A 21,724-nucleotide genomic window follows, 5' to 3' on the forward strand; every position below is an offset into this window, starting at 1 on the left:
AAATGTTTTACTCAAGTTTACACTGGATGTTTTTCAGATCGAATTTATTTATTTATTTATTTATTTATTTATTTATTTATTGCCTGGCAGATTAACTCGATGAGGAGCCGAAGCGAACAAAGGGAATATCTGCGGTTAATGGATCGATGATACGGGTCATTTTTCAGTCTCACACTTTCCTTTTTATCTCCCTGGTAATCTTCTCCCTGTCGTTTTCTTTTACATAGTTTTTTTTCTTCAATGCAAAGGGTTCATTAATGTGTGTTTAATGTGCGCTTAGCTTTGGACCAATCGTATCGTAAATTAGGTTTCACCCCAAAAAAAGGAAACCTCCACAAGTTTTAGGATTCCTGAGTAAAGCTTTAAAATGCACATAGAAAAATAATTACTGAAAATGAATAATATTTTAATACCCCCATGGGTAATAAAATAAATATAATGAGATAAGAAAATCTATAGCAAACAAATCACTTATGATATGCAGGCAGCCTTTGGGTTATGAACAAGATCCGTTCCCTTAGTCTGACTTTAAGTTGAACTTGTAGGTAAGTTGGAAAAATAACACAGCACATAATAATCATTACACAGTAATAATAAAAGGAGCTACACAGTGCTGTACTGTACCTTAAACAGAACTGTTGAAGCTGTGCAATAATTTCACAAGCATCGCAAAGTAGTGAGTGCAGTGGCCATCAAGAGCCATTGTTTTTGAATAACATAGATTTTTTTTATCTAGTAGGCTTTATGGCAGTATAAGCTGTGCGTAAGATGGACATTCTTGACCCAGGGACTGCCTGTACGTTGTATTTTATGCAAGAATTTCTTGTGTCTGGGATTCTATGTCAGTCTCTGGTTTGTTTGATGCAAAACCCAGGACTATAGCACGTCTGATGAGGGACTCAGCTGTCACTAAACTTCAGATCCTCCTGGATGGTTGTGCTCCCCGTGATTCCTGTAAGCCCACGCTGAACCAATGCACCCCAGCAGTCCCCGTTACTGGGCAGATCATTCAGTGTGTCTCTTCATGTTAACTTACAAGCTGTTTCAGCTTGCAGTTGCCTTCGGTCTACAGGTAACAAACACATTCCCAGGACAGCGTACGTAACACTTCGACAATCCTCACTTCAGTTGCTAGGAAAGTGAGTTAGTTCCAAGGGTCTGAAGGGGCAGCTAGTTTCTATGGCCCAAAGTAGCAGAGGAGAGAGTGGGACAGCTAAGGACATCCAGTTGTAGAAGAGAAGAGAAGTTGGTGAGATAGATGAGGAGATACAGAGTTCGAGCAGAACAGGAGGAGGTGAGGCCCACTGGGGAATCCCCATAAGGAGTTTTGCCCCCAACCAGGGCAGTTGGTCATGCTATTAGACTCCAAACCAGCACTTCCTTCCCTCAGGTGATGGAGCTGTTGGCAGAATCACACTCCAGTGCTTCCCACCCACACTCTGACTCGCTCGTGCCTCTGCTGTGACTCAAGTGGCAGGAACACTTAGTAGGGTGACAGATTTCTTCCGGCACTCATTAAGAGAGGTGAGAAACTGGTGCGCGGCCATCGGCAAATGGGGGAATCTCATTGGCGGCGTATGATGTCACACTGATTCTTTATGATGGGCGGGACTCCTTGATCGTGTCACTCATTGGTATACCAGTCGCAATCCAGTCAGTAGATGTCCCACACTGACCTCATTAAACCTGGTCCAACTCTCCATGTTGCATGTGCTTAGAAAGGAGACAGTGGCTGGTTGTTCTTACGCTCGTGAGCTATTCTGTTGGCCCCTGAGCGGAAAAGAAGGTAATAATGGTGGGTTTAACAGGTCCTTACGTCTGTATCTGCATGAGTGTTATGGCCTTAAACAGCTACCAGCAACTAATCTGATTGTCTCACCTGCGGACGCGGCTCCAGCTGCCTGCGTTAGTGAGCTCAGCAGGTGTAGCTGCTGGTCACTCAAAGCCTGGAAAACCAGAAAGCAAACTCTAAATGTAAAGTGTGCATGTAGCTAATTATGCCTCAAATTCCCTGGAAGATGCTGCACTGTCATGCACATAGTCCAGTACCGGTCCTCCCCAGTGCAGCACCCTAGGCGAGCATCACCACCGGCGCCCCCCCGGACACTATAATGTATTTTCACTAAAGTTTCGGAGGACAGGCGAAGTGAAATGCTTCAGTTTTTGCAACTGAGTCTTGCAGCTCCTTTGCTGAAGGAGTGAAGCAATTAAATGAAGTTACATTTAAAAACGCCGACGACAGAGACCAGATAGTAAATATACAAACTTTCACGTCATCGTTGTAAAGGACTAAAATCTGCCCCTAACCCTAACCGACCCCCCCCCACCCCACACACACACACATGCTTCTGAAAGGCACTGGGGCTTCAAGCTCCGACCAAGAACTCAGGAGCATTTCGCAGGGCGGATGACTAAGCTGGGAAATGAGGGCATGTTTGCACATTCGGGAGCTCAGGAAACACCCCCCGCCCCCCCCGCCCCGGCTCTGTAACACAATGAACTGTCCCTCCCCCCACATTTCTCTGAAATTCTTATCATATTCTAAAGTACTATCTCGTCAATAATTAAGCATCAGAAAGGGATGAGTTGGGAATTAGCGCAGGTGCTCTGGTGTTTCAGGGTGACTGCACAGTCTGGACATTTATCCACGCTCTAGTTGATGTTGAAGATTGAGCCCCCTTCCTCTGTGGATTACCATGGTCATGGTGACCCACTTGGCCAACAGAAACGCCCCGGAGATGGATGACCATCAACACGGAAATATCTGGCTGCTCTTTCGGCACATTCAGCACCATAAGGAAGTATATCGTTTGAATGTATGTTAATATGCAGTCGCTACAAGCTGCAGGGAATTCCTGAGTGAATCAGATTCTGGCACCGCAGCACCGACCGCCTAGGGACCTGGTTGGGAATTCTCCAGGAGAGTTACATAGGGCAAGAGGAGAGACGTCCTCTGCTGGGGGGTATTTAATGAAAATCTGCTCTGGAGGGCTGCAGTTAATGGTTATTCACTGGTGTAAAATTTTGGAGAATATCTGAATAGGTTATATGCACTGTAATCTACGTGTTTCATTCTGCGTAAGCTAGACGTCTGTCATTTTCTTTTCAGTATATCTGATGTATTCTGGTCAGGATGAAAAACATAACGACAGGATCTGAGAGAAAACAGGTAATTTACTGGGGGTGTGGTTTCCTGTTTCACGATCCCGAGGTCAGGGTGTGAACTAGATCATCACAAAGTGCGAAGGCAAACGAAAATGAAGGCGAGGTAATTGAGAGCGAGAAAAGACGTAAATCTGTAACTCAGGTGTGTGAGTGCAGTCTGCAGCGCTGGGACGAGGCCAGGTTTACCGCCGGAAGGAGGCACCGAAGAAACCAAACATTTACTGTGCCAGCAGAACGAGAAACAGGTGGACTGAATCAGCACAACGTTCCCCGATACCCCATCCATCTCACGCAGGAAGCCGGGGAGATACAAAGATCACGGGAGCCGCACTGTGGGGGAGACTATTGATGAGACCTAGCGGACAGAATTTAGGGTTGAGAGAGATGTAGAGAGGCACAGTCTGTCTCCTTTTCGTTTCATTTTGCTGAACTTCTCAAACAGCAGGATTTGTAGCCCGGCTATGTACTTGAAACTGCCGGTGGAAATTTTGGTTTGCGCAGCATGTTAGAGACTGTTAGAGACACCATGAAAATACACAACGAACAGTTAGGACATAACAGAGGAAGAGAGTAAATACGAGAAACAAGAGAGAGGAGCAAATGCAACGCGTGTTATAAGTACAGAAGTGCGAATTCAAGTTCCAAAATCAATTATCTGCTCGGACAACAGAAAGATACTTTGATTTATAGAGGGCGAAAGGCTTCTAGCAAAGCTCCGGTACAGATGTTTGTGTGGGTAATGGCTCCAGGTGTGAACCATCAAACATCTTGAGTTTACACTGAGGAATTAAAGGTGACATCAGCATCGCGGACGAAGATTGAGAAAATAACGCTATTCACACTCACCCCCTGCTAAAGCAGACTTCTTAAGCCTTGTTGCCCGCGCACACAGAGGTCCCTGCGGACAGCTCCGCTTTCCCTGGGTAATCAGCGCAGCACTTTGCTTTATTATTTAAAGCGGCAGAGCAGCAAGCTACAATTTTTACCTATATCTGCAGCTGGTGTAATTCAGCGTAAATACCCTAATTAGAAGTACAACAGTAGATTGTCTACAGCAGGGGTGTCAAACTGCAGTCCTGGGGGGTCGGAGCCCTGCACATTTTTGCGTTTCCCCTCATTTCACACACCTGATCCAACTCCTCCTGCTAATTGCCACACAGCTCTTGAGCTGAATCACTTGTGGTGGAACAGGGAAAGAACTAAGCTATACAGGGCTCCGGTCCCCCAGGACTGCAGTTGGGCACCCCTGCTCTACAGGGACCCAAACATCTTCTAATCGCTGCATACTGGTCAGGGTCACAAGGGGGCCTGGATCTTATCCCAGGCAACATGTAGCAGAATGCTTGGGTATATACTGGATGGGATGCCAGTCTATCACAGGGCAAATATACACACCCACACAATGAGCAAATGTATGTCTAAGGACAGCCAGGGGGAGGCATCAGAAGTCAGAGTGGTGATGGGATTCGAACCCATGACCTTGTAGCTGGGAGAATCCCAGTGAGCCCCCTCCTTTCTAGTATGTAGCCCATTAAAATGACAGTCACATATGAATTCAAGGCCAGTAGTCTTCCATTATGTCCCTATTTCAGTGAATAATCGTTGAGCCGGTGTGTTTTCTGTTTGCGTCTCAGTTGTGACTCTTAATTCCTTCTTCAAATGATGGGATATCGGCTATATGCGCTTCTCATGTGAGCCCCAGTACTCCCCACTTCTCACTTCACAGTGGAAATTTAAAATGTCATCTGCTCACCAGTCATGTGACTGGGGGGGGGGGGGGGGGGGGGGACTACGGTGGCCTAGAAGCACAAAGAAAAGCAAAAGCGTTTCTTTGTTTCTTCATCCCGTGATGTTAAATAAGTTCCGGTGTGATGGACCACCCTCAAAGTGATACTGCAGTCTAATTCAGCGTTTTGCAGAGGGCACACTGTTTTTAAGAATAATCCGGGCTGGATTTCACTCACCACGCGCGGAGACCATGCAGCTAAATGGAAATATTCAGTGTCAGAAGAGTAAAAATCACTTTTCAGAGCAAAGCCATTCGAACAAGGATTTCAATGGGAAACAGGCATTCAGCCTCATCTTCAGCTAAAAGGGAGAGGAAAGTGCCTCTTCGTTCTTAGAAGCATCATCGTTTGTCTTTAGTCCTTGAATTCTTGTCTAACAAACCAAGTCACTGGTGACTGGTGCAGAATAAACAGGATTTCTCTCCGGTAAAGCATTTTTTCTTAAATGCAGTAACTGATTCTTATCTTTTTCATCTTAATATGAAATCTGTAATACTGTGATATATAAGTGTGATACTGCTACATTATTTTGGACATTTAGACCTAGAGATCATCCAAACTGGATGTATAAAACCTAAATATATAGGTGATCTACTGGGAAGAATATGAGTGCTTGATGAGATGGAGTAAAGTCTGGAGATCTTTTGGACGGGTTTAATGTGTACTAGTTAGATGTGAAAGTTGAGGCAATCTGAATAGCTTATATGAATGCTAAGCAGTCGTGATCAAAGTTGTAGATAATCTGTATAGGTCACACACATGCTCATCCTGTGATAACATACTGTATGGCTCTTATACACGCCAATTAAACTGCAGGCAAAGCTCCAGGCTCTCCGGGCCCTGAAATCTATCCACGTTGCTTTGAAGTTTGACTTTAATTTTGTTTAATGAATTCCTCACCTATACCAGCAGCCCCGGTACAGGAAATGTCATCATACACCTCAAAACAAGCATGCCAGAGGTTGTGTTCTCCATCTGGTCTAAACAATGCAGATACAATATAGTCTTATATCACAGTGTTAATGATTCAGGACATTGCAATACATAATAGAATGAGCGGTCAATAGGTGCAGTAGAGTTAGTGGTCTGTAGGTCAGCTGGTGGTTAGACTGTGGAATCGGTGGTCTGCAGCTTAGGTGGTGGACAGACACTGTGGAATCAGTGGTCTGCAGCTTAGGTGGTGGACAGACACTGTGGAATCGGTGGTCTGTAGCTCAGGTAGGTCTGTAGTGGTGCTACCACAAAATATTTCAAACTAAAATAATGGATCATTTCACGTTTTGGGCATTTTGGCATGAGGTACATCTTACTTGAGGAATAGAATTAGCTAGTAGGTTGCTTTGTCCTTTAAAATCAGCATTGTCTTTGCCCTAGTCTCCTGGATGACTTCCTTTCACCCATGAAAAGAACTACTTTTAAACATATTTTTCTGAATGTCTTCCTGATGTTTCAGTCGCAGGTAGCGTGGAGATTCATTACAAATGAGGCGTCAGCAGGTCCGGAGCTGCTGGAGGTCTGGTGTGCGGCACGTGAACGCAGTAGTGGAAATGTGGAGGGTGTGGCGAGGGGAAGGCAGCCTGAGAGGCAGGAGGCAGCCTGAGAGGCGGGAGGCAGTCTGAGAGGCGGGAGGCAGCCTGAGAGGCGGGAGGCAGCCTGAGAGGCGGGAGGCAGCCTGAGAGGCGGGAGGCAGCCTGAGAGGCAGCAGGTGTGGGAGGGACGGTGATGTTTTTCCAACATGTGTCTCTGGGGTGGGGGCATGGTGTCTTCTGGGACAAAATGCTGCTGCATTTCTGGCATCCTGCATACATATCAAAATGGCAGCTAAAAGAGAGAAAAATGCATTTTGTAAGCACTCAGTAGACAGTGATACTGTGTCAGTGAGAGCAGCACAGGATAACTGGCAGCACGACCCTCTTAGAGCATTCTGCTTACACCCCACCTTTGTGTTCATGGACCTTTCACCTCTTAAAATAAATCGTTGGATAGTAATTGAATATCGAGCCCCCGCGTAACCGCTTACCCGCTTAGCCCATTCAGTAGCACAAACATAAACACAGCAGTTAAACACAGCAGTTAATTTCCCATGGGCTGAGTTCGGTTCGTTACTGTGTGGATCTACCATATCATCACTGACGTTACGTGATCATCATTGTTGTATATAGACAATAATCAGAAAAACCTTTATGGGCAGCACAGGGAACTATAGGGCAGCACAGGGCAGCACAGGGAAGCACAGGGCAGAAAAGGGCAGCATCGGGCAGCACAGGGAAGCACAGGGCAGAAAAGGGCAGCATCAGGCAGCATAGGCCAGCATTGGGCAGCAAAGGACAGCACAGGGCGGCACAGAGCAGGATAGGGCAGCACAGGCCAGCATTGGGCAGCACAGGGCAGAAAAGGGCAGCACTGGGCAGCATAGGACAGCACAGGGTGGCACAGAGCAGCATAGGGCAGCACAGGACACCAGGCAGCATAGGGCATAGTGACACTTCAACCACTGGAAAAAACTTCACACTGCTCCATTCCATCTGAACTAGTGTGGTGCTGAGATATCACCCACCGCAGTGCTGCACTCAGCTTCTCATCCCCGAGGAGGTTCGTTGTGTGGTGGGTGGGCAACATGCTGTCTCAGCACATATTTACCTCCTTACCTGTCTCTCTACCTTCAGCCTTACCCTTTACATGGTATAGATATGATCAATTCAGGCTCATAAAGGGATTCCAGTGGGTAATGTAATTAAAGGAGGTGAACTCCTGTTTTCCCAATAATAATCAACAAGTTACATAAACCTCAGTTATATAAACCTGGAGAGAAAGCATGTCTTACAGCACACCAGTGTAGGCCACGTTTGTTTTAGCATGATGAATTTTATGATACAAATTGTTCTGAGACAAAAAATAGCACAACTTATTGTTAAAACAGTTAAATTGTTAAAACAAGTTAAAACAGGAGAAAAATGCTGCTGGCCAACCAAAACGTTGCCATGAGTTTATTATTTTTTCCCCTCTATGCTGTCAAAGCTGCCAATGCTTGGCTATAAAATCCATCTCTCAGACATTCAAGGACCATGCTTTATATATTCCATTATTCCTAACGTCTGCCGGCTCCTGGCAAGGAGGCAGGACCGCAAAAATGGGTTCGGCGTTGTTCAACGTTTCTGAGTCGAGTCTTATCTAGGTCACAGACGAAGTTCCACATTTTACTGACTCAACGTTTTAAGCCTTAAGCTGAAATTTACTGTTTGTGGTGAGAAGAACTGGCTATAAAAAGAAAGGAATCAAAGACGATGTGTCTGATTGTCGTTTATTGCAGGATTTTTCTATTTATTTTGAATGGGGATCCGTTGTGTTTTATATCTCATAATGTTACAGACAGGAAAATACAGACAGCCTAGCCCACCTTAAACATGCTTAGAACACTTACATCGGCCTGCAGTTGGGCAGTTAAGTCATTAACAATAAAAATTGTTGAATATCTCATGTAATTTATTGAATAATGTACTGAAAGTGGAGAACATCTGCACATCGTAAAGTCGAAATATCGTAACAGGGGCCATCGTCATCTATATTTGAAATATTTGAACGGCAGACTTGTATTTGTCTTTTTGCCTTTTTATTTCTCAATTGTAATTGATTTTGCATTCTGTAAATAGTCTACATGTCCCACATAGCTCACTTCCGGTACGTGCTGCATTTTATTGGAGAGAAGTTTCAGACTGGGCGCAGAATTGGTGCATTTTTACAGTAGAAGAGTCGTCGCTCGTTTTGGGAGCGATGCTTCAAATGAAAAAGAAACACACCGCCGATTTGACACCATAAATACGTAGCAGGAGAAACAAACAGCCACCTAGTGGGTTCACGTCATGAAATGCTCCAAATAACACGGATTACTGAAATCCTTTACATAATGGCAAGTATTTTGAAAAGCTACAGTATGTATTATTATGATTTGAGCTCTTTCATCACCTACGAAGGCCATTAGCACAAGCTGAAACACTCGGGTTAACGGAGGACTTAAACTCTTATTTTTTAATTGAGATTTCACTGGGAGTGAGTAGAAAAGGGGAATTTCAGCACCGCACAGGACTTGTCTGCGCTGTCGATTCTCAGCGAAGGTGAGCAGCAGCAAACCGCTAGGGGGAGCGTCTGTTCAGGGTCCGCTGGTGAGTAGCGCTATCATGGTTCACCTCTCAGCCTTCCCCCCTAGGAGTCAGGTACCCCATCTCTTTCTGGGCGCCCCCTCCTGCTCTTTCCTTTGCTGTAACTCAGGATCTCTGACTTTCTCCATGACGTGGTAATATTGTTTTCTCACATCGATCTTCACTAGCTTTTAGTCCCACTGCTTGTCTGCACTACATCTCTCAGTGCTTTTCTTCTTCTTATAAACCATTTAGAATCATCCTCTCCGAATACAGAAAGACTGGGATGTTAGTGAACCTTTCAAGCAGTGTCTGTCCTATCAAATAAAATTGCGCGTAAAGTCAAAAAGAACCAGAGGTGGAAAGTTCCGGTCCGTAAAGTACAAATCCAAACCAAGGTTTTATTTCAACCAACCGGCTGCATACACTGTGACTGTGACTCTTTACACTCAGCTGGTTGCATTTGTACTATCTGGACCTGAACTTTCCATGTCTGCAAAGAACCACAGAACTTCCAGGGATTTGCAGACCTCTCCAAGGGCGGTGGTTTGGATTCAGCGTTGGTACATCTCCACCTTTTGGTCAGGAAGAATCAGACTCTGTTTCATTCGCCTCTTTGGTGTGATTCGTTTTGGCAGACATGAAAAACGTCATCGCACTCGGGTGCAGACCACAACAACCGCACCAAGACCCAAGAGAGGAGGCGTCTTGGTCGGGTCCCAAGTGAACTCTGAAGCGGTTTGTTTGCGGTAGGAACGTGATCTGACCTCAATCCGACCAAACTGCCAGGTGCGCTCTGTGAGTCTTAGCTAAATGGCTCCCGTAGTCAGGTGTGCTTTGCATTCTGGGAAATGGCAGAGTACTGCAGCCTGGCATATTGCCCAGATAATTACCACAGCATCGCCGTCATTGCTCCATGTAGAACCGCACAGAAATATGCAAAAGCCCAGAACACAGGACCGGCTTCCTGTATTTACTTTATTGCTCCCACCACAAACATATCTGACCAATAAACAGAACAAAATAAAAATGTTTTATGAATTAAAGGGCACCTGTTATGCTTTTCTGGTTTTCCCTTCCCTTTAATGTGTTATGGCTTAACTCTCACCACAGAAACCTCTCCTCCCTAACCTGCCTGAAAAGCCTCATTGGAATTCCAGCCCTTAACTTCCGTGACATGGTGAGGTCACCTCATAACACAATCCTTATTGGCTGCCTACCTGCAAGGACCTGCCTACAAGACTGCAAGTCAGGGGCGGAACCTCTAGGGCAAGCTGACCAATCAGAGCACAGTGGGCTCATCGGGGGTGGGGCTTAAAGCCCTAACAGAGTATTTCAGACAGAGTTATATAGACAGAGTAAATTAAGATGTACAGTATTTCGTAGGCCAGTAGAACCCAGGGGTCTACCTGCCGTCACATGGTGAAACATGGAAAAATACTAAGAATGCATACCTATGATAAAATACGCTAATTTTCATAATTTATTTCCACATCTGCCTACTGGTGCACTTAGGCTATGTTCATACTGCTATGCTGAAAAAACTCAAATCAGATTTTTTGCCTTAATGTCACACAGATCTAATCTTTTCAAGTCAGATTTGTGTCACTTTCATATGTGGTACTAAATCGGATACGTATCCGATTCGCGGCCATGCCACCTGAATGTGGACGCTCAGATCAGAATTCATGTGGCTTCCTGCTTATACTCATGCGCTGACATCATCAGCCTGTGCCGGCAGGCTCGTACCCACACATCTCTTGGTGCAGCAGTTCCAGCAATAACTGCGAAAACAGAAAAAGCTAGACGCCTGACTTTTTTCTCCTTTTCGACCTGCTCATGTACAGCTGATTCACTGTTTGTCGTCCTCCAGAGCAAAGTGTGATACATGCGTGAGCTACTAACGCCTCCATCGTCCCACAGATATGACGTTTTTTGTTGTGGGTGATGCAGTTGACCTGTGAACCGTCACGATAGACCAATCCGATCTGAGCAAAAAATCGGAACTGAACGATGTGGCTGGCAGTGTGAACGTAGCCTTACTCAGCATAAAAATACACATGCAATGATCGGCTAATGCATCATGTGGCCCTGAAGATAATCTCACAGACCAATGGCTTTTCAGCCTACCAATCCATATTGTTACATTTGGTGAAACGTGCCCTTCAGTTATCAAACAATTAAATGCCACAAAACAACCAACTTCTTTGGGTCCCCAAACACCAAAGAGGGGGCAGAGGAAACTACCATCATCCAAGTCGACGACGAGTCCACTGCCGGAGCTCCACGAGCAGTTAGACCCCGTGGCTGCTGTCGCTGCCCCAACGAGTCACTGTTCCTCCCAAAGTCACTCTGATAGCCCAGCAGAAGTACGAGCTCTCAGCGAATGCGAATGCTGCCAGAATCTCTTAAAGTCCTACCAACCGGTGACACTGCAGTACTCCAAGGTACGATAAAGGTACAGGGAGAAGGGACTGCTAAAGGAACTGGGCTGTTCAACCCCATTGGTTCAAAGAATGCAGGTAGTTAACTTCGTGTCAAACATGATCAAAACTTTCTGCACACAATGGGCGACGAAAATACTGGGCTCTGCTTTAAGCGAAACCGGCGAAAATGCATTTTCTGTGTTTGGGTTTCAAAATGGGAAAAGCGGCGTAAATTCTTCTGTCCGAGGTGGATGTTTTAGCAGTCGCTAATGGCTTTATCCAGCACAATGAAAGACAGAGTAAATTTCTTGGAAACCTAAGAATACATAATGAATAAATTGTGAATATATTGTGACATAAACAGGTGTGTGTGCGTTTTGGGGCGGTGACATCATTTGTGTGAGGAGTGACATCATGCTTGGCCCGACCCATACAAGGTTCCTTCCACGAGTACTGGGACCCTTTAACGTGAGGATCTTGGCTCAGTTATGCCTGGTGATAACCAAGGAATACCTGAACCTCTTACAGGGCTGGAAATGGGAGTCGTCTCATGTCTGGGGGTCTTTCTGCTACATGACCAGGAAGACGGCACCTTAAATTAAACATAAAACTGTCTCTCTCTTAGCTAATGTCACTTGGGTCATGCAACATGATAACGATCCAAAACAGAACATGTACCTGTGTTTTGTAGACCAATAGCTGCAAAGGGGCACTTTCGTTTTTCTCTTTTGCTCAGTATTAAACGTGGTCACTTAACGTTCACACAAAGAGAAGGGCAAATAAATGGGAAAATACTTTTAGACAGTTCTGTACATCTTACTTTATACGTTATCCCCAATGTATAAACAAAAGCAAGAGTGATGTTAATCGAAAAGTGATAGAAATCAAAATAATGGAGCTGCTTTCCTATTTATTTGGGCGGAAGACAGACCAGCGTTGTGCTTCACCGGCGGAACCGTTCGGCGCTGGATTCGCTACCCGAGACCGGCGCCGCCTCGCCCGGCTTCCCCGGCGCCGGTGCTCCGCTCGTCTCATCCCGCAAGAGTCTGTCTGCAGTAATTAAAGTTTAAATTACAATAATTATGAGCGAGCTGAAGCAAACGCCAGGCGGAAAGAATCGCAGTTCTGACGGCTAATCAGCGCTTTGTTTTTAATTATCTTATAATTATTTGTGTGAAAATATGAGATATGGCCCCCCGACTAAGGATAAACACCGAGCCGATTTACGTTGAATTGCCAGGTAATGTGATCGCAATTAATCAAACTTAAAAAATGAAGTCTGAGCATTACCAGTAATTAATAGTGACTACATACGCATACATGTTAAATTCGTAGCGACAGAAGGAGCTGAAGTCATTTGGGCTTGGCACGGTGACAGCAGTGCCTCTCTGAAACATCCTCTTACCCCGCAGTGGCCAGCAAATGCATTTTGGAGGTTTTATCTGGGCTTGGATTCCTACCCTGTGAAGTGTGACCGTGTTATCATAGGAAGGGGCCGGGTGGGGCGCATACGGGGACAGGCGCATGCGCGGTTCTGCTTCCTGTCCCTGGGCACGCAGCCTTGACTCCCGCGCTCGGTAGAGGAAGGTGTCTGTATTAAGTCACTGCCCGCCGAATCCGGCCGAGGGAAATTGATCTTTTGATGAGCTCTTGGTGTGACTAAAGAATGTATGGGCATCCCTGATAGTACAGGGTAATAAAACAGTATGGGGTGCAGGCAGCAACCTTGTCTGTTGTTCGTAGGATATGACATATATGAATAATTTCCTCCTCTCCTTCGAGGAAGCCGAACTGAACAGAATATATGAATGAGAAAAACGTAGCCATTGTGTTAAGCTCCTTTGACAATTTCTCATGCATAGTTCCCATTGGCTGCAACACTTTGACATTGATCATGGGCATCAGAAGTGGGTGTGACATTATATAACAACCTGCCCTTCGCAAAGCTCACCCACGGTGCTATTTCGTCCATCTCTCCACAGCTACTTTTTTAGTACTGGGTCATGGTGCATCGCCTTTCTAAGGAAGGAGAAATATCAGCACCGACATCATTTCCAGCCAGTGTGACCAGGTCTGTTATTACCTGTACACTGAAATAAATGGCTCGTTGAAGAAAGTCAGGTCTATCCATCTTCTGTACTGCTTAGGGTCACGGTGAGCCGATAGCTTGTCCCAGAATGCACTGGGCTTGAGAGAGAGGACGCCATGGATGAGAAGCCAGTCTCACATGGTCTATAGGCACCATTTCACTTACACACATTGGACTGCAGGGGGAATATGGGACGAACATGGAATCTATGCACAAATTTCAGGATTCAAACCCATAACCCTAGAAGTAATATAAAGCAGTGAAATATTGTGCTGGACGTAATACTGACCTCGTTTTGATGTCATGTTCATTCCCTGCTGAACCGACTTACATGGATTCTTTATTGTTGACAAAGTAAATCTGTAGTATTTACTTGGCTGAAAATGGCAGGATGATGTCGCTATTTATATCGTAGTTTCGGAGTCAGTCTCAGGGAAGGATTCCTGGGGGATATCCTCACTCTGTGTAAGGATGCCCGAGATAAGTCTGCGTCTGTCAAAGGTTTGACGCTTCGTACATGAGAGGCTGGGGGACAGCCAGAGCTTCTGCTGGTTGGCTGACCTCTTATGATCCTCTGCTCCTTCGGGAAACACCTCAAGGCTGGTGGAAGTAGTTGTCTTATTAGGTTTTTGCTTTGTTAGAAGTTGTTGTGAAGCTCCTACTCTAATATTGCTTACACTTGTATCTGGGCAGTCACTGGAAGCTCAGTCTAACTGCAATTTAGGCCTAATCGACTCCTTGACAGCATTGATGCTTGCCATGTGCTGTTTGTCTCACTTGTACGTCACTTTGGATAAAATTGTCTGCTAGATAAAATACATGTAAATATTTTGCTGTGGAATTTTGAAATCTCATTTTCTGGAAATGGCAACGGCCCATAAGCACTTTCTTCTAGGAGTATTTGTTTGCTTTCCTGCCTGAGGAACGACGCGGTGGCTGAGTGAGTCGGAGCGTGACGGTGCCGACTGCGAGCCAAAGTGGGCGTCGCCCGCAGGGGCTCGGGTTTCCCGGACAGCGCTCCAGAGGCGGCACGCTTTGTGCTGCCGCAGCGGGCGTCGCTTGGCTGCGAGGGACGAATCGCTCATGTCGCATGACCCCGGAGGACCGGTGGCGGGGGCCGGGAAGCGCCGGGGGGCGGCTTGGTTTAATTGTGTCCGTTCGGTCTGAAACTGGCAGAAGTATCGGCCCAGAGGCTTTCTTACTGAGAACGGGGTGAAACCCTGATGTTCAGTCTGGGTTGGCGGCGAAATCCGTTATGCCTACTGGGAAGGACTGGGATCGCTTGCTTACTGACACAGCTGCACGCGGCTCTGTGACAACAGACTGATGCTGTGTAGGGAATCTTCATTCTTATATAACATCATACTGCAGGTATATTATTCAGCAGATTTCGAGCTGTGAACTGGGATATGAAATGTGTTCTGCGACTACAACAGTAAGAAATGCTCTTTTTAGACCACTTTGTTTCGGATACGACATTTGACATTTTAATGCACTTTGTCACTTAACATTATTCATGGGTAAGTCTAATATCCAATAAGTCTTTGACAGAACACACATATAGTCACAGCACTGCTCTGCTGGCAGAGACTGAGCTATTTTGATATCATCTTTTATATACGGGTTTATAAACAGGCCACCTGATTTCGTTTGTCCTTCAGGACATGGGAAGGTGAGAATGTGCACCATGTCCTGAGGTCTCACCACCGGGGAAAATAAAAGCTGAAATATGAAAATAAAAATCAAAACGTGATTCAAGAAAATAAAAAAATGAGGATGAGGACCCTTTAAGAAACCAAACTCAAAACAATGCAAGAAATATTCATAAAAGTACCCAACTCGCAGAACTGGAACAGGACGATCCCAGTGAAGATGCCCTCACGCCTTGCAAATTCACCCAGTTTCCATACTTGAACCGGTTATCATATTTTGCCAAAAATAACCAAATCCCAGTCCCTTGCTCCTTGATTATATCACCCTGGCTGTAATATGCTTTCTGTATTCTTTTAGTCATTTTTCAATGAAATGGTGCATACTTACAGTTTGTCACATCCCCCCCCCCTCTCTGTCAGTTGTCTCCCAGGTATACGTCTGACCTCCGGTGGCCATTGTTTCTGTGATGCTTGGTCTCTATGGATCTGCTGCTCCCAAAGGTGACATCAAGTGAGTCCTTGTCTTCTGAGTCACGGAAGTTTCTAGGCCTTGGGCTCCCAGAGGGGCAGCGGCAGTTGGGCGTTTTGTTCCGAGTGCTGATACCAGGAGGACAACAAGAACACAGAGACAGACTGACAGCTGGTAATTAACCGTCCCGTTTGTAATGTTACAGGCAGCGTAAGGTGTCAGTGATGAACTCATTGTTTGCACTGGGGTCTAATTATAACCAGCAAGAAAGGGGGCGGGCAGGAAACTTCCCATAAATCTCTCAAACTTTCCAGACTAGGCATACAAGTGGTATGACTGAAATTTCCCACGATGCACCTCTCTCTATTTGCCCATAAAGAAGCACTTGACAATCTGTCAAACGTCAGGGTAACAGAGTCTTAGACGGGAGATTATATAACACATCTGGAGAAGAAGAAAAAAAGTCAAATGTTAATGAAATGTCAACTTTCCTGCTGAGGGGGTGAGATTTATGTCCATTTATTGTCCTTCACGTCTGACAGCAATTTGTTGATCCACCGGTATGACACATCGCTAACTCATTCAAGTATTGTGTGCACTTTTATTATGGTAGTTAACCATGTAATATTAAGGTATATCTGCACCTAAATAAGTTAGCAAAGGTATAATTAGTAGAACTTTGAAGATTAGGAGAATAATGCATAATACACACAATTTGAATGGCAAGAGTGAGCACAGCTCAAATTCAATCATTATCATGAACAGGGATAATAGTGACTGATTTGTGGGCAGTATTTTCTGTCCTTAGTGTGTGCAAACAGGCGTCAAACCGAATCACTAATATTTCATTCAAACATTATCATATCATCAAGATCGGAGATCCTGCCCAGTTCGGCTCCCTTTCCCTAAAATGCATGCAGTAATAATAACAATACAACAATCAAAAACAATAAAAACAAGCTTTCATTGTAACACACATTTCATATGACCAAGAAAGCAGTTACAACAAAATGAGATGGTAAAAGTAAAGTAAGGTTAGGCAGGCAGTTAGAACGATACAGGAGCTGGTGAACATCTGGTGAGTCATCCTCGTGCGTAAGCTTACGGTGGCAGTGGGATGAAAGGACACCCCCCCCCCCCAAATAGATGATAAATCCTTTTATTTTCACAAGTACCTCAGAAGTTCTCTCTTTGCCTGCCCCAGTTTGCTCTCCATAGCTTGGGGGAGGGGGGGGGCACAGACCAGGACTGATGAACATATGGCACCCATGGTACTGGAGGTTCAGGGCGCACATGTGGGGGGGCTGCTCTGACAAGGGTGGGGCTTGAACCAGCAAACTTCTGCTCAGGGGTGCAGACTTAGCCCACTGAGCCACTCACCACCTGCACCAGGAGTTTGCTGGGAAAGGACTAGCCAGCGAATCCTGCTGTGCTTCGGACACATTAAGTCCTTACATTGCTAATCACCCCCTCCTGTTTTTGGGGGGGAGGAGGTTCAGACAGTATAATTGACTGAATTAAATTGATGGAGACTTGAGAGGCGTCTCTTTTGGTCAGCGTGGTTGGAGACAGATAATTATCCATGGGTTTATTTTTCATCTAGAGAAATTAGTTACTGTCACTCCATCACTGCACTGTGGGGCCCAGTGCATGCACACGCATTTACACGCGCGCTCTGCTGCTGTCTGTGTGTGTGTGTGTGTGTATGTAGGAGGGACACACATCCTGTTCAGCTGTAAACCCGGCCAAGACACTCCGCGACAGTTCAAATGATGAAAAGAACGTCTGGGTTTTCATCAACTTTTGAAGCTGCCAGATTGCCTTTCCATTTATTAAGTGAGAGTTTATTAATGTCAACGACTAGAAATAAATATCAATGTGTTCCTGTGGGCCAGTGTGCGAGTTAGGCCTTGTGACCGGAAGGTTATTGGTTCAAATTCCATAGCTAGTCGAGTTGCACATCACTGCTGGGCCAGTGAGCAAGACCCCTAACTTACCACATGCATCGACTCACCCTGCTATTAAAGCAACAAGTACAATGTTTTGTGTCATTAATTTCATTGTCTTTAGTTTTAGGACTTACTTGAAAATCGATTACGTTTTAGGTGATATTTATTCACAAATAAAGAAAATTGTGAAGGGTTTACAAACTGTCTAGTACCACAGTATGACACTTTATATAGATGAGTAAAAGCTAGCATTGTGCTTTGACATTTTTTAGCGATACACACCACTGTGTCCTGGAGGGGGGACGTGTGTTTGCCGGTGATGTACAGAGATATGGTCGCTGGTCGCTGATGGGTTCAGTCAGTCAGTGTGGAGCCCCAGAGCCGTTCAGAGGTAATTCCGGATTCCCTGACAGCACTAACACTGTGGCAGTGTGTTTCCATACGGACGAGGTGGGTGTAGAGATTGCTCTCGCGGTCCTTTATGCCGCGCTGCCACCGGCGGCACGGGGAGGCCCCTCCCCACCACTAAAACGCGGAAATGTTAAACACCTCACTGGCTTCGGGCTGCACACGGGTCTCCTGCAGGTGGGGCGAGGGGAGGGGAGCAGATGGCTGTGGAGCGTGTAAATGCTGCCTGCTGTTTCATGCTGCCATCCATCAAATGCACCTCTCCTGAAGTGGGCCGTGTGACTCAGGAGGGTGCGGTGGCGGGGCGGGGGGGGGGGGGGGGGCACCTCAGTCTCAGCTTAATCCAGACAGGCAGGATTCCAGAGTCCGAGAATCCTTACACTCCTCCCCATCTGTATGACTCCTCATTAAAACGTCCGGAAAATACAGCAGGATTTCAAACCGCATGAAAATACGCCCAAATATCCCTGTATCGCTACATCTCTCCCTCTTCCACCTCGTCCCACCTCGCTCCCCTCCCTCCCGGACTGCGTGCGCTGCTTCCCCGCGAGGTCTGTTCCGTTCCCACTCTTCTCCCTGTTCGCGCTGCTCCTCCCGAGGCCACATGGCAGCCTCGACCATCGCTGACCCCCGCTGGAAGCCAATACGCTGTCATCGTCGGCCCCCCTCCTCCATATGGACCGTTTTAACTCCTGCTGCTGGCATGAAATGCATATGCGGAGATCAGGAGAAAGTGGCAACCTCTATAGCGCCCTCTGCAGGCTGTGCATGCACAGTTCAGTGCTTACTCTGGCCTGTCTGGATTTGCTCCGGTTGTGTCATGGGTAATACGTAATAAATATTATTATTATTATTTTTTTACGTAAGCACAAAATCGTGAGAGCTGCTACATAAAGACATGGCACCCAAAGTGTCACTGTTGAATTCCTGAAAGGTTTTTTTTTTTTAAGGATTTAACCAAAAAAAGTAACTAAAATCATCAGTTTCTAGAACCTGTTGAGAGGGCTGGAAAACCAGTAAAAAGCAGAGAAACATCTTGAATGTAGAATAGCATTATAAATTATACAGCTTTAAAATGGTAACTAAAAGAAGCACCGCAGAAATACAATCGTTCTGTTGCTGTTCCGTGCTTCAGAATGGAGGCTGAGTGTTTCACAGTCCCCGGTGACACCAGCCAGAAGCCTGGCGACTCCCCACCCCGCCGGCAGCCATTAAACATGACGTACGGCCCCTGCAAATGCAGTCAGCCTGCTTATCGGGGGAGGGGGGGATCAACCGCAGGGCCTGTGCGGGGACAGCCAGCAGAGCAAACACTCACACACGCCGGTCCCTGTCCTGTCAAACCCGGCACCAATGGGTGGAGGGCGTACTATAACCCGGCACCAATGGGCGGAGGGCGTACTATAACCCGGCACCAATGGGCGGAGGGCGTACTATAACCCGGCACCAATGGGTGGAGGGCGTACTATAACCCGGCACCAATGGGCGGAGGGCGTACTATAACCCGGCACCAATGGGCGGAGGGCGTACTATAACCCGGCACCAATGGGTGGAGGGCGTACTATAACCCGGCACCAATGGGCGGAGGGCGTACTATAACCCGGCACCAATGGGCGGAGGGCGTACTATAACCCGGCACCAATGGGCGGAGGGCGTACTATAACCCGGCACCAATGGGCGGAGGCCGTACTATAACCCGGCACCAATGGGCGGAGGCCGTACTATAACCCGGCACCAATGGGCGGAGGACGTACTATAACCCGGCACCAATGGGCGGAGGGCGTACTATAACCCGGCACCAATGGGCGGAGGGCGTACTATAACCCGGCACCAATGGGCGGAGGGCGTACTATAACCCGGCACCAATGGGCGGAGGACGTACTATAACCCGGCACCAATGGGCGGAGGACGTACTATAACCCGGCACCAATGGGCGGAGGACGTACTATAACCCGGCACCAATGGGCGGAGGGCGTACTATAACCCGGCACCAATGGGTGGAGGGCGTACTATAACCCGGCACCAATGGGCGGAGGGCGTACTATCCTGTCGTCTGCGCGCTCTGGCTCCATCGATAGGCACCATGTGAGTGTTTGCCCCCAAGATTGGCAGACCGGCGCCGCCCTACTGGCATCTCTCCTTCACAGCCCCGCTGGGTCTCTGTTAAACCTCCTCGGCAAAGGTCATGGCTACATGCATATTAATGGCCGAGCCCGGAGAGAGATGCAAGACGCAGCTGTCAGTCCGCGGCTGGGCGGCTCCACTTTCCCCGGGACTTTGATGGAGGGCTTCCGAGTTGGAATAATAATAGACGGAAATGGCGCCTTAATGAAACTCATAGATTGGCTGTAAAATATTGATTAGCTCCACGCAGCTGTGAGTCTTAAATAAATTTGCCCCACTTTGACACCTTGCCAAAATGGATTTGAAATATACTTCTGATGGCTTAATGGCCTTGTTTGTGAGAAGACAAGGAGGAAGACTGGAACAAAAGTACGCTGGAGTACGCTAACAACTAGCACTATAAAAGGTAATAACTGCTTAAAAGGCAAGGCATCCAAAGATAAGTCTAGGCAGCTGTGTCCAATCATACATCAGGAAGGGGAAGGAGGGAGTATGTAGTTCACTTATTGGCCAGAGTGGATGTGATTTTGTCCAATCAGAAAGCAGGCTATATATTGCTGTATCAAATTAAATCTGGTCCTACAATCATAATCTATAGGAATGTTCTCAGGTTGAATTGGATTATGATGATGTGAAATGGTGGTTAATTAATGAAGGTGGCTGACGTCTATCAGAATCCCACTGTAGGTATCACTGACAAATCTTTCTTTTAAAGATGCAGTTATTTAAATAGCTAGGTAATTGTCATTTCTTTGTATAAAGGCGTCAGCAAAACGATATAACGACAAAATGAATACAATCATGATATAAGGCTTCAGTCAGCGATGCCAGTTGTCCCTGTCTTTGAGCACTGAATGAGCTCTGCTTTAATATCATTGTGCCCCCACCTCCCGGACCCCAAGCCCCCCACCCCCGGTTCTACAGTGTGCTGCGGTTGACGGCCCCAAGAGAATTTCCGTCAGCCTGCCAGCACTGCGTGTTGGGATTTCCGTACAAGGGGACCTCACCGTGCAGGTACTGATCTGCATTTATGATGCATTTCCATCCAGATGGAAAAAGAGATGAAAGATGTTACGACCCACATGACCAGCCTGCGTTTCTCGGTCGATATCAGATGTGCTGACAGCTGGTTTTTCTGGAGACGCAGCCAGCGGATGGTGGGTGGGCACTGGGCCTGGGAGGTGCACATGGGAGGTGCACATGGGAGGTGCACATGGGAGGTGCACATAGGAGGTGCACATGGGAGGTGCACATGGGAGGTGCACATAGGAGGTGCACATAGGAGGTGCACATGGAAGGTGCCTTAGCAGGTCACTAGATGAGGTAGAGAGCAGGAGGAGCAGCCCTAAAATCCACCCATGGGGGAGCAGAGGTCAGCAGGGGGGGGTGCGAGTCCCAGTGAGTCAGCAGGTTCAGCAGCCGGACAGGGCTTGCTTTTTAATTAGCAGTGTGATATGCAAATGAGGCCTCCAACAGCCCCCCCCAGTCAGGACACAAACACCCCCGGCTCACCCTGAAT

The 21,724-nt window shown here is 46.7% G+C and overlaps 1 long non-coding RNA gene across 1 annotated transcript; it reads right to left on the reverse strand.

Moving 5' to 3' along the window:
- Positions 1–5,819: 5,819 nt before the first annotated feature.
- Positions 5,820–12,977, reverse strand: LOC125720516 (uncharacterized). The gene is made up of 3 exons (XR_007385485.1): positions 12,829–12,977; positions 12,446–12,564; positions 5,820–6,773 (listed from the first exon to the last, which is right to left on the reverse strand). It is a non-coding gene; the product is annotated as an uncharacterized LOC125720516 (long non-coding RNA).
- Between the last annotated feature and the right edge of the window lie 8,747 nt (positions 12,978–21,724).

Source organism: Brienomyrus brachyistius, chromosome 25 (genome assembly GCF_023856365.1).
Source record: "Brienomyrus brachyistius isolate T26 chromosome 25, BBRACH_0.4, whole genome shotgun sequence".
Classification (NCBI taxonomy): Eukaryota; Metazoa; Chordata; class Actinopteri; order Osteoglossiformes; family Mormyridae; genus Brienomyrus; species Brienomyrus brachyistius.